Below are 8883 nucleotides of genomic sequence, written 5' to 3' on the forward strand. Positions count from 1 at the left end.
TTTTTTTTTTTTTTTTTTTTTTTTTTTTTTTTTATTCTTCTGGCGAAAATTTCAAAGATTTTACTCAACGACGCAAATTTTCAACCGTCAGTCTATTTGTAAATTGATAAAACTAGTTTCAGGAATGATTGATGTTTCATTTAGAACGATCTAATGGAAGACAGAAGCTGGATTGTTCTTCAAAGTCGAATCATATTTTCATTCTTCAATTTCACATTTCTCTGACACAGAGAAAAACATCAAATATTTTTATTCGACTAACGACATAAATTTTCGATCGTTAGTCGCAATTTATTCGCAACTGATAAACTAATTTAAATAACGACCAATGGTTTATTAATCCTAGCGAAAAGCAGAAGCTGAATCTTTCTTCGTTTGTCGTGAAAGTTTACAAAGTTGAATCACATTTTCCTAGAATCCCTACCGAATTATTATTCCTGTGATAAAAAATCTCACAACGAGCTTTTATTCGACCAACGAGACGCAAGCTTTCAATCGTCATCGATCAAAATTTATTTACGAATTGATAAATTTAAATGATGACTAATGTTTTATTAATTGCAGTGGAAACTAGTCGCGAAATTTCACAAAAGTGAATCTTACTCTTCTGGATTTCTTCATCTCTGAATCTTTATACGTTTCACGAAAGTTGCGAACATTTCATTCGAAATATTCCAAATTTGAACACTCGAGAAAAAGAAAATTCGTCCAACGAGGAGTTAATACAATTAAAGATTCTTCTCCGATGTGTTTTTCTGTCGCCAGATCGAGAAATTCCGGTAACTGGTTACAGAAAATAAAAACTAATTCTTGGAAACACGTCCACGCCGCTAGGTTTGTACAAGTTGTCGGGAAACTTGTTAAAGGGGATCCGTGCAATCATCCACGATCTGCTTTTTTCTTCGAACCACGTAATCATTCGGCTTATGCAAACGTTTAACTAAGCGCACGGCGAGGGATAAAGTAACATCAACTGCCACGATGTGTAGTTGTGTACATACTACGCGCGGAAGCATGGTCAGATTTGAGGTTGGAGTAACAGCTTTCGCGGGATCTACCGAGTACACCGGTTATCTTGAGTAAACGAACCTTTGCGCTACAACAGGTCACAGATCCAAAGAAGATGATACTACGAATAGTGTGGAAATATATACCGTCCAAGGAAGCTATCATAATGATGTATTGAAGATATTTTACAATGTGCACGATTATGGAAATTATCGTGCGATTTCTTCGTGATTTCAATTATAAAATAGTTATAAAGTAAAGGAGTTAAGTTAGGAGATATAAAAATAGTTAAAACAGAGTAAAACAAAATTCTTACGTCTTTTTTCATGTATTATTTCAATTATTCGAAAAATAATTCATGGATGGGAAAATTTTATTTTATCTTGTACTCTGATATTGTAAGGAATGTAAAATATTTTTTTTTCAATCTTCTGAGTTTGTTGTTATTTAGCAGTGCGCATTGATGTAACAAAATTGAAAAGGCAAACGACTTGTTTGATTCAAAATAAATGATTTTCAGCGGTAAATGAAACGTTCATTTCTATAAAAAAAAAAACTACACAGCTATTATTATGATTGTTGCAACTTTTGTATGATTCTACTGTAATGTTGTGTTTTCGTTTTATATAATTATTTATCAAGATGGATTATAAAATTGCTGCCGTATAAAAAATAACCTTTGTACGAGAACCACATGAAAAAATATAGCAAGTTCATTTTTATTGATTTTTATATTATTCATTCTTATATTATTCTATACTATTTGAGTGATTTCTATGTTATTTTAAAATTAAATTATTTATCTATTTATGTATCTTACTAAAAATCATGCAAGTCAAAAATATACTCTGTTATAAATATATAAAATTTTATAAATTCAATCACTCGATAATTAAGATAGATCGATCATATTTATCATATTACATCAAATTCTGTTCTCAAAAAAATGTCTTTTATATACATATTATAAAATAAAATATTTATATACATATATATTATAAAATTTAAAAAAATATATATATATTTATTATATATATTATATAATTATTATATTAATACAATTATATAATTATATTTATATTTAATACAAATAAATATATATTTATATTATATATTATATATTTATATTATACATAAATAACATATATTATAAAATATTTGATATATATATATATATATATATATATATATATATATATATAAATATTTTATTTTATAATATATACAGAAGAAACAAAAAATCCCGAAAGTCTCTTCTCAGAAAAATTTCTTTCTCACAAAACGGTATGTAATACTTCTATACAAATTATTATACTGTATGTATACTTCTGCGCGATTAATGCGGTGTTAACTACGCTTGGAAGGAATTCACGTATCGTGCATAAACATATAATAATAATCACATTTCCGCGAAGTAGGCCACAGTGGCAGTTAAAGCTCGACTTGGACGCTATCGCTAATCACGATCGTTTGTGTACCTCGGGTAAAAGTGATTGATATTACATGACCGATGACGAACAGGATTCAGACTGCTCGTTCAGTTTACACATTTCCCCAGGCTCGATTTATGACAGGCGACAGTGTATCGAGTGTCGCGTTATGCAAAACACGCTACTTAGCGTCACTTCGTATCCGCGAGACACTCGAGCAATTGCTGTTTTATTGCTACTTTATCATTTTCACTCGCTAATGTTTCGATTTACCGTAATTCCAACATGAACAAGTTCTCACCATGAGAGTCATTAAACGAATTAAATTGTAACCAATCGATGCAGCTCCCTATGCCTTTAAAAAAAAAAAAAAAAAAAAAAAACATTGACCCACGTAGAAATAAAAAATTTCGACTTCAATTTCTCGAAATAAAATGCGAAATACGTGTTCGTGAATATACGTAAGATGTAAAACGTACAATTTAGAAAATGAGAATCGATCCTCGCGCATCCTCGATGCGTTCGCATCGCCTACAAAGGAATTATTTATACTCAATTACGTTCGATTCCTGTTTCGAACAATTTTCTTGTATCATCAATAGCTTTGCGTTATCAATAATCGAGCGGATCGATTGAAACGAGACACTCGGAATTTTTTCAATAAGTTGCTACAAGAGGAAAAAAAGCAAGGTATTCGCGAGTGAATATCACACGTGTCTCTTTGGTACTGGAAAACTCGTATGAAAATTTCATTAGACCTAGAAAGACCGTTAGAAAAAGCACAACTGGGAAATATATACATTGTTTCTTGGAAACAAACGGCGATCGATGGAATTTTACTGTGGGAGCGAAAAAAACTTTCAACCTGTGACTCTTCTATGGAATTATCTTCAACAGCGGCGGGTAATCTCGTGCACGGAAATACTACACTTTTCTATACAGCGAGCTAGAACTTCCTTTTTGTTCAAGGCATCGAAAGAATCATTATATAAGCGCACTTCAATAGAATTATTATATAAATACACCACGGACGCAAAAAGATCACACACTCTGTATTTTTTTAATATTATATAGGGCGTTTCGTAACTTGTGGGGAAAAAAGTCATATAAATATAATGTTCTATCTGTCCCCTTTGTTTATGAGATATTAATGAATTTTCTGTTTTAATTACTGTTACAAAAGATGCTCGAAATGACCACCTTGCATTCGAAGACGCGTCCTGCACGCGTCTTGTCATTCATCTGGTTACTCTCTCTGTTATTCCTGGTGTTTCTCGAATTTGTCGGAAGCCTTGCTCTATTCTATTTCGTAGTATTTCAGCATGTTCAATCGATGTTGCGTNAAACTAAACTGGTGTTGATGTCTTGAATGCGCAATAACATGTGGGTTTTCTTCATCCCAATTATGATTATTATGAAAATTGAATACACCATCCTTGGTGAAACTAGCTTACTAGAGTTTGCTCTGTTTATGAAATTCATTATATCTCATAAACGAAGACAGATGGGACATATATATGACTTTTCTTCATTATTTTTAGACGTACAATCATGCTCCCGAAGTGGGCAGGTTACACACGAAACACCCTGTATATCGTGAATTATCGGCAAGAAATGGCGAGGATATTTATCAGTGAAAAGAGATTCAAACTACAAAAGAGTCGTCGACCCGTAAGTGATATAATAATATAATGATTCGAGGAGATAAGTTGGAAATAAAATTTATTACACGTGTTTAAAAAATTTTACATTTTTTCTAAACAAACAAACTCCTCTCCTCCCCATATTGTAAACATGATTAGACAACATCCTGTACCAAAAAAGTTAGGTGCAAAGCAAGTATAGTAAAAAAATTCAGCTACGGGTCAAAAGTGACCCCAGCTGTCGGCTCGTCGCTCAAAAAAAAAAAAAAAACGAGCGCAACGACTGTCCATGGGAAAGTTGGACGACGAGTAGGTGTTAGGATATGAGTGGCAGCATACGCTCGCGGAAGATCCGAGGACAGGGGCGTTGCAACCGGCATAAAGTAGCCCATAATTCACGGTTGAATCCACGCGAAGATTACGGTTACACCATGGTTGAAAACCGCTGGCAGCGAAGGCTGGGCTCCGGTAGCCGACAGTTATTGACTCTCGTGCCAGTCCGCATTCGGATGCCTCCAGCATCATCCTCGACGGAGAACACAAATCGCCAGATTTCGCCACGTGATGATCTCGATACGATTCTACGTCCCGATGGCCGACAGCCACGAAATCTGAATGAAATTACCGGGTGAAAGACCGGGTCAGATGAAATCAAGAAGCTTGAAACTACGTTGAATTAATTCGCTGATCTCCGTGCGATTTGCATGGAACGGGGATTGCATGGAATTAGGATTGCACCGGGTGGAAATGACACAGCTGTTGGCTGGCGAATTGATCGATCGATTTGCATGAAATTACTGGACCGGAGGAGTGAAAAAGTGGATCAGTGGAGGAGAAGTGGTGCTGGTCGGAGAAGAGAATGGCCGGAAGATTTAAAAACTCGGGATCATACTACGTTTACAAGAACTACGGCACGACGCGGTTAGGTGAATTAATCTACCGAACTGAATGGAATTATTGGACCGAAGAGTGGATGGCTGGAAGTGAAAAGTGGCACTGGAATATGTTACATTCCAAAATTTCAAAGGAATTCAATCAGAAATTACGTAAGTTAACGCTAGAACTGCCAAAATGATCAATCTACAATTTTTGTTAGAAATTTTATAGACATAAAACAATGTATTATTAAAAATTTAAGCGATTCTTCGAAAAATAAAAGCTTGTCTAATTTATTGTATTACAAACACTTTTCTATTTATTTACTTTAATGTTTCCGATGGAAATTTTACGCTATCGGTCGTATGTATCATTCTGACCATTTTTAGTTTGAATCGTGAATTCGTGAATTATTATCTTTCTTTTAAGAAATTTTCTCTTTAACTAGACTTGTCCATTGACACAGTTCTCTTTTGCGTAGGAAAACAATTCTCAAACGGAAAAAAAAAAAAAAAAAAAAACCAGGCAAAAATGGATCAACGTTGTTGTACAATTCTGTATAGCTCTATAGAAAAACCAAGTACAAAATTAATGGAATAATCTTTTCAACTCTGACAGAATACGCGTGTCGTGAATAAACGGTGAACGATCGCGAAACGCTTAATAGAAGCAACGAGGATCAGAGTATCGTTCAATCTGGAGAGAGTTTGAAACGAGGAAAGTTCGTGATGCGGTGGAAGTAGAGTGGTAACGTTACGACATTGTTGAACGATGTTAAGTTTATGGTGATTAGCTTAACGATCGAATCGTCCACTACATACAGGGTAATAATGCATTTTATAAATGTAAGTTGAAACCCAAGAGTGGATTCGATTCACATTTCTCTTACGAGGTTATACCTAATGTAGGCTACGCGCCATTATTTCCTTTAATTATTTCCGTCAGCGAGATTTTTGTTCTACTTCGAACGAGAGAGAGAGAGAGAGAGAAAAATCGAGAAACGTTGAAAAGATTCGAAATGCAAAATTATAGTTCACACGCGAGTCATTCATCCTCGTGGGAACTGCGGCTGAAACAATCGAATTTGTATTGTATCTCGGCATCAGTATTAAATATCGAGGCAATTCAATGCGTATTTCAACGTGCAGATAACAGTTCATTTTCTCTCGTGAGTATATTCCATTCCTTGGGAATCGTTCTTAAGTATTTAAATTAGTCACATCTCTGATTTGTATATTTCATATCGAGAGTCTAAATAAGAGTGCTTTAATAGATTTCAATAAATTGAAAACGAATTTTAATTGGGAATATTGTATTCTCATTTCTCAAGTAAAATAATATATTGCGAAAGCATATGAAAGAAGAACATTCTTCCAATCGTTCAAAGAATATTTTAACAGAACTGAATTTTATTGAATTCGTTATTAAACAAGAGTAATTCTAATTCATTAAAATAAAAAGAAGGGCCTTTTAAAATTCTCAAGGGTTCTATCGATTTTTAAACAAAAGAGATTAGAATGAACCATTTTAAAGAGGTGATTCCTCGTAGGACACTATCTTTCATTATAAAAAGAATATTGTTTCAATCACACGAAAAAAAATTTCAACAGATTCGTTCGAATTCAACGATATAAACAATGTACATTATAGACTTGTATTAATATTGCGTGCAATATTCGCGATTGAAAATAAAAATTCAACATGACTTTTACCGCCTTTTAAACAAGAGAATTGGTAATTTCTCGTAATCGTCCTCGATTATAAAAGAAATATTCTCTCAATTACACAAACAAAATTTTAACTATGTACTATGTATATTAAACCAATAAATATATATTTATTCACCATTAGAGCAATTTATATTTTAATTACACTAGTTGATATTAATTTCACCATTAAAACTAATTCTAATCCATCAGAACGAAAAAAAAAGAAAGATATTTTAAAAGATAATGGAACCTAAACCGTCCGAGAAGAAGAAATGTACACTCTCGTGTACACAGAGTCACCATCCTCGATTATATACATAATATTTCTTCAATCATTCAAAAGAAATTCCAACTTATATTCTATCTAATAAGTTCACAAAACGAAAGATCGTTTATTTATTGACGATTAAAGCAAGATTAATTTCAATCCATCAGAAAGAAAAAAAAAAAGTGGCCTCCTAAATTCAATAGAGTCCTCCAAGAGAATGGAACAAACCGTTCGAGAAGAAGAAGAAGAAGAAACGTCTGGGAGGTGATTCCTCGTGGGTGTACGGAGTCACAATCTTCGATTATAAGAAGCATAAGACACGATTCGCGTTAATGTTGCCAACGCGAGGTGAATTGAACGGGTTCGTGGCGTGGGCGTGCAGCAAACACATCCACGCACGGCCAATCCTCCGCTGTATAATCGTACGAGCCGATTTGAATGGGCAGAGATTACCTTGGCAGCCTTGTTTCAACCGTGTTATCAAGAAAAATCGACGTGTTCGTGAAAATCCGAAGCAACGAGAAACACACATCCCGAGCTACACACGCGACTAAAAATTACAGACACGATTGCGTTTCTCTCCGTGGTGCATGGCCATTCGAAATACGCGATTACAAAAAAGCATTTACCACCGACGATATATCTGCGATTATTCGCTACGCGTGTGCACGTACCGCCGCTTGTTATTCCTGTTAGCAATAAAAGTCTATAGAAGCATCGGGGAATGGTAATAGAGAGGCTGTTTAAAAGTAAACTTCTTTTTTTGCTATGTTTGTCCTTTCTCTTTTATTAGTTTTATTATTTCTGTCAGCTTTTACAGTTTCAACGTCGACTCTCCCCGTTTGTTGTTTATTATCATTTAATTTCGATGTCAACCAGCTGCGAGCATTAGAACAATTAATTTCTGGTAAAAAAAACTCTGGGGGGTTTTATTCTAATTACAACTGGAATTTATTATTGTTAATAGTTGGTAATAACGTAAAAATAACCGATATATGTAACATAATTTGTATAAGGAATTCTCGTGAGATGAAAATATACAACAACGAGATTGAACAACAGTATTTTTAATCTTTTCATTTCTTGTTTATAATTTATATATTTATACTTTTCCTGTTTATAATTTTATAATTTACAAATTTATAATTTTATAATTTATAATTTTATAATTTACAAATTTGTAATTTATAATTTTATAATTTATGTAGGTTATAATTTTTGATTAAATCATTTAATCTCGAAGCATTCCTCTCACTGCACGTACATAGAAGCGACAAATACCAAACGTAAAAATAATTTAAAAATTTTGCTCCAGTAAAATAACAGTAACAATCACTGAGATGTAGATTTTATCATCATTCAAAAGAAATTTGTCTTATTCACTGTATATTATAATATACTTTAGATATATATTTCATATAGAAATTTTTGTACATTATATATTTGTATTATTGTGCATTTTTGCCAATTTTTCCCAATTTTCCATAAATGCATAAAATTCTCTTGTGCTGGAATGACGTGCCACGCACGTCGATAACTTTTTGTCCTAATTGCAATATTTTCTCAGTTCTAAGTACATTTAAGTACTAACCCAGACAAAACAAATAATAAATTTATCACTTCTCAATAATTTCTATCCAGTGATATGATACCGACGAGTTCAAGAGAAGAAGAAAGCGACGAATTATTGTATACGGTTATCGTCACTCGTTATGGTCCGCAATCAGCGGTTAATCGCAAACAACGAGAATAACTTTAAGCTCGCTTAAATGACTGGTACAAACAAATAGAACTATACTGCTCGTACGCTTTTCGTGAGAACTGTTATAAGAACACCATAATGATACGGTCTTCGACTAAATATAATTTAACACTTATTTCTCCCAATAAGATGCCGCGCACTTTCTCTGGTACGTATATACGACGACCACGTTGATCACTTGGAAGTG

The 8883-nt window shown here is 33.5% G+C and overlaps 1 protein-coding gene across 6 annotated transcripts in view; it reads right to left on the reverse strand.

Moving 5' to 3' along the window:
• The window catches only part of LOC122532874 (nesprin-1-like), a 116081-nt gene that overhangs the window by 35294 nt on the left and 71904 nt on the right, over nucleotides 1-8883 (reverse strand). The gene's annotated exons all lie outside the window — the stretch shown is intronic.

The sequence above is a fragment of the Frieseomelitta varia genome, unplaced genomic scaffold, assembly GCF_011392965.1.
Source record: "Frieseomelitta varia isolate USP_RPSP 00005682 unplaced genomic scaffold, Fvar_1.2 scaffold_143, whole genome shotgun sequence".
NCBI lineage: Eukaryota > Metazoa > Arthropoda > Insecta > Hymenoptera > Apidae > Frieseomelitta > Frieseomelitta varia.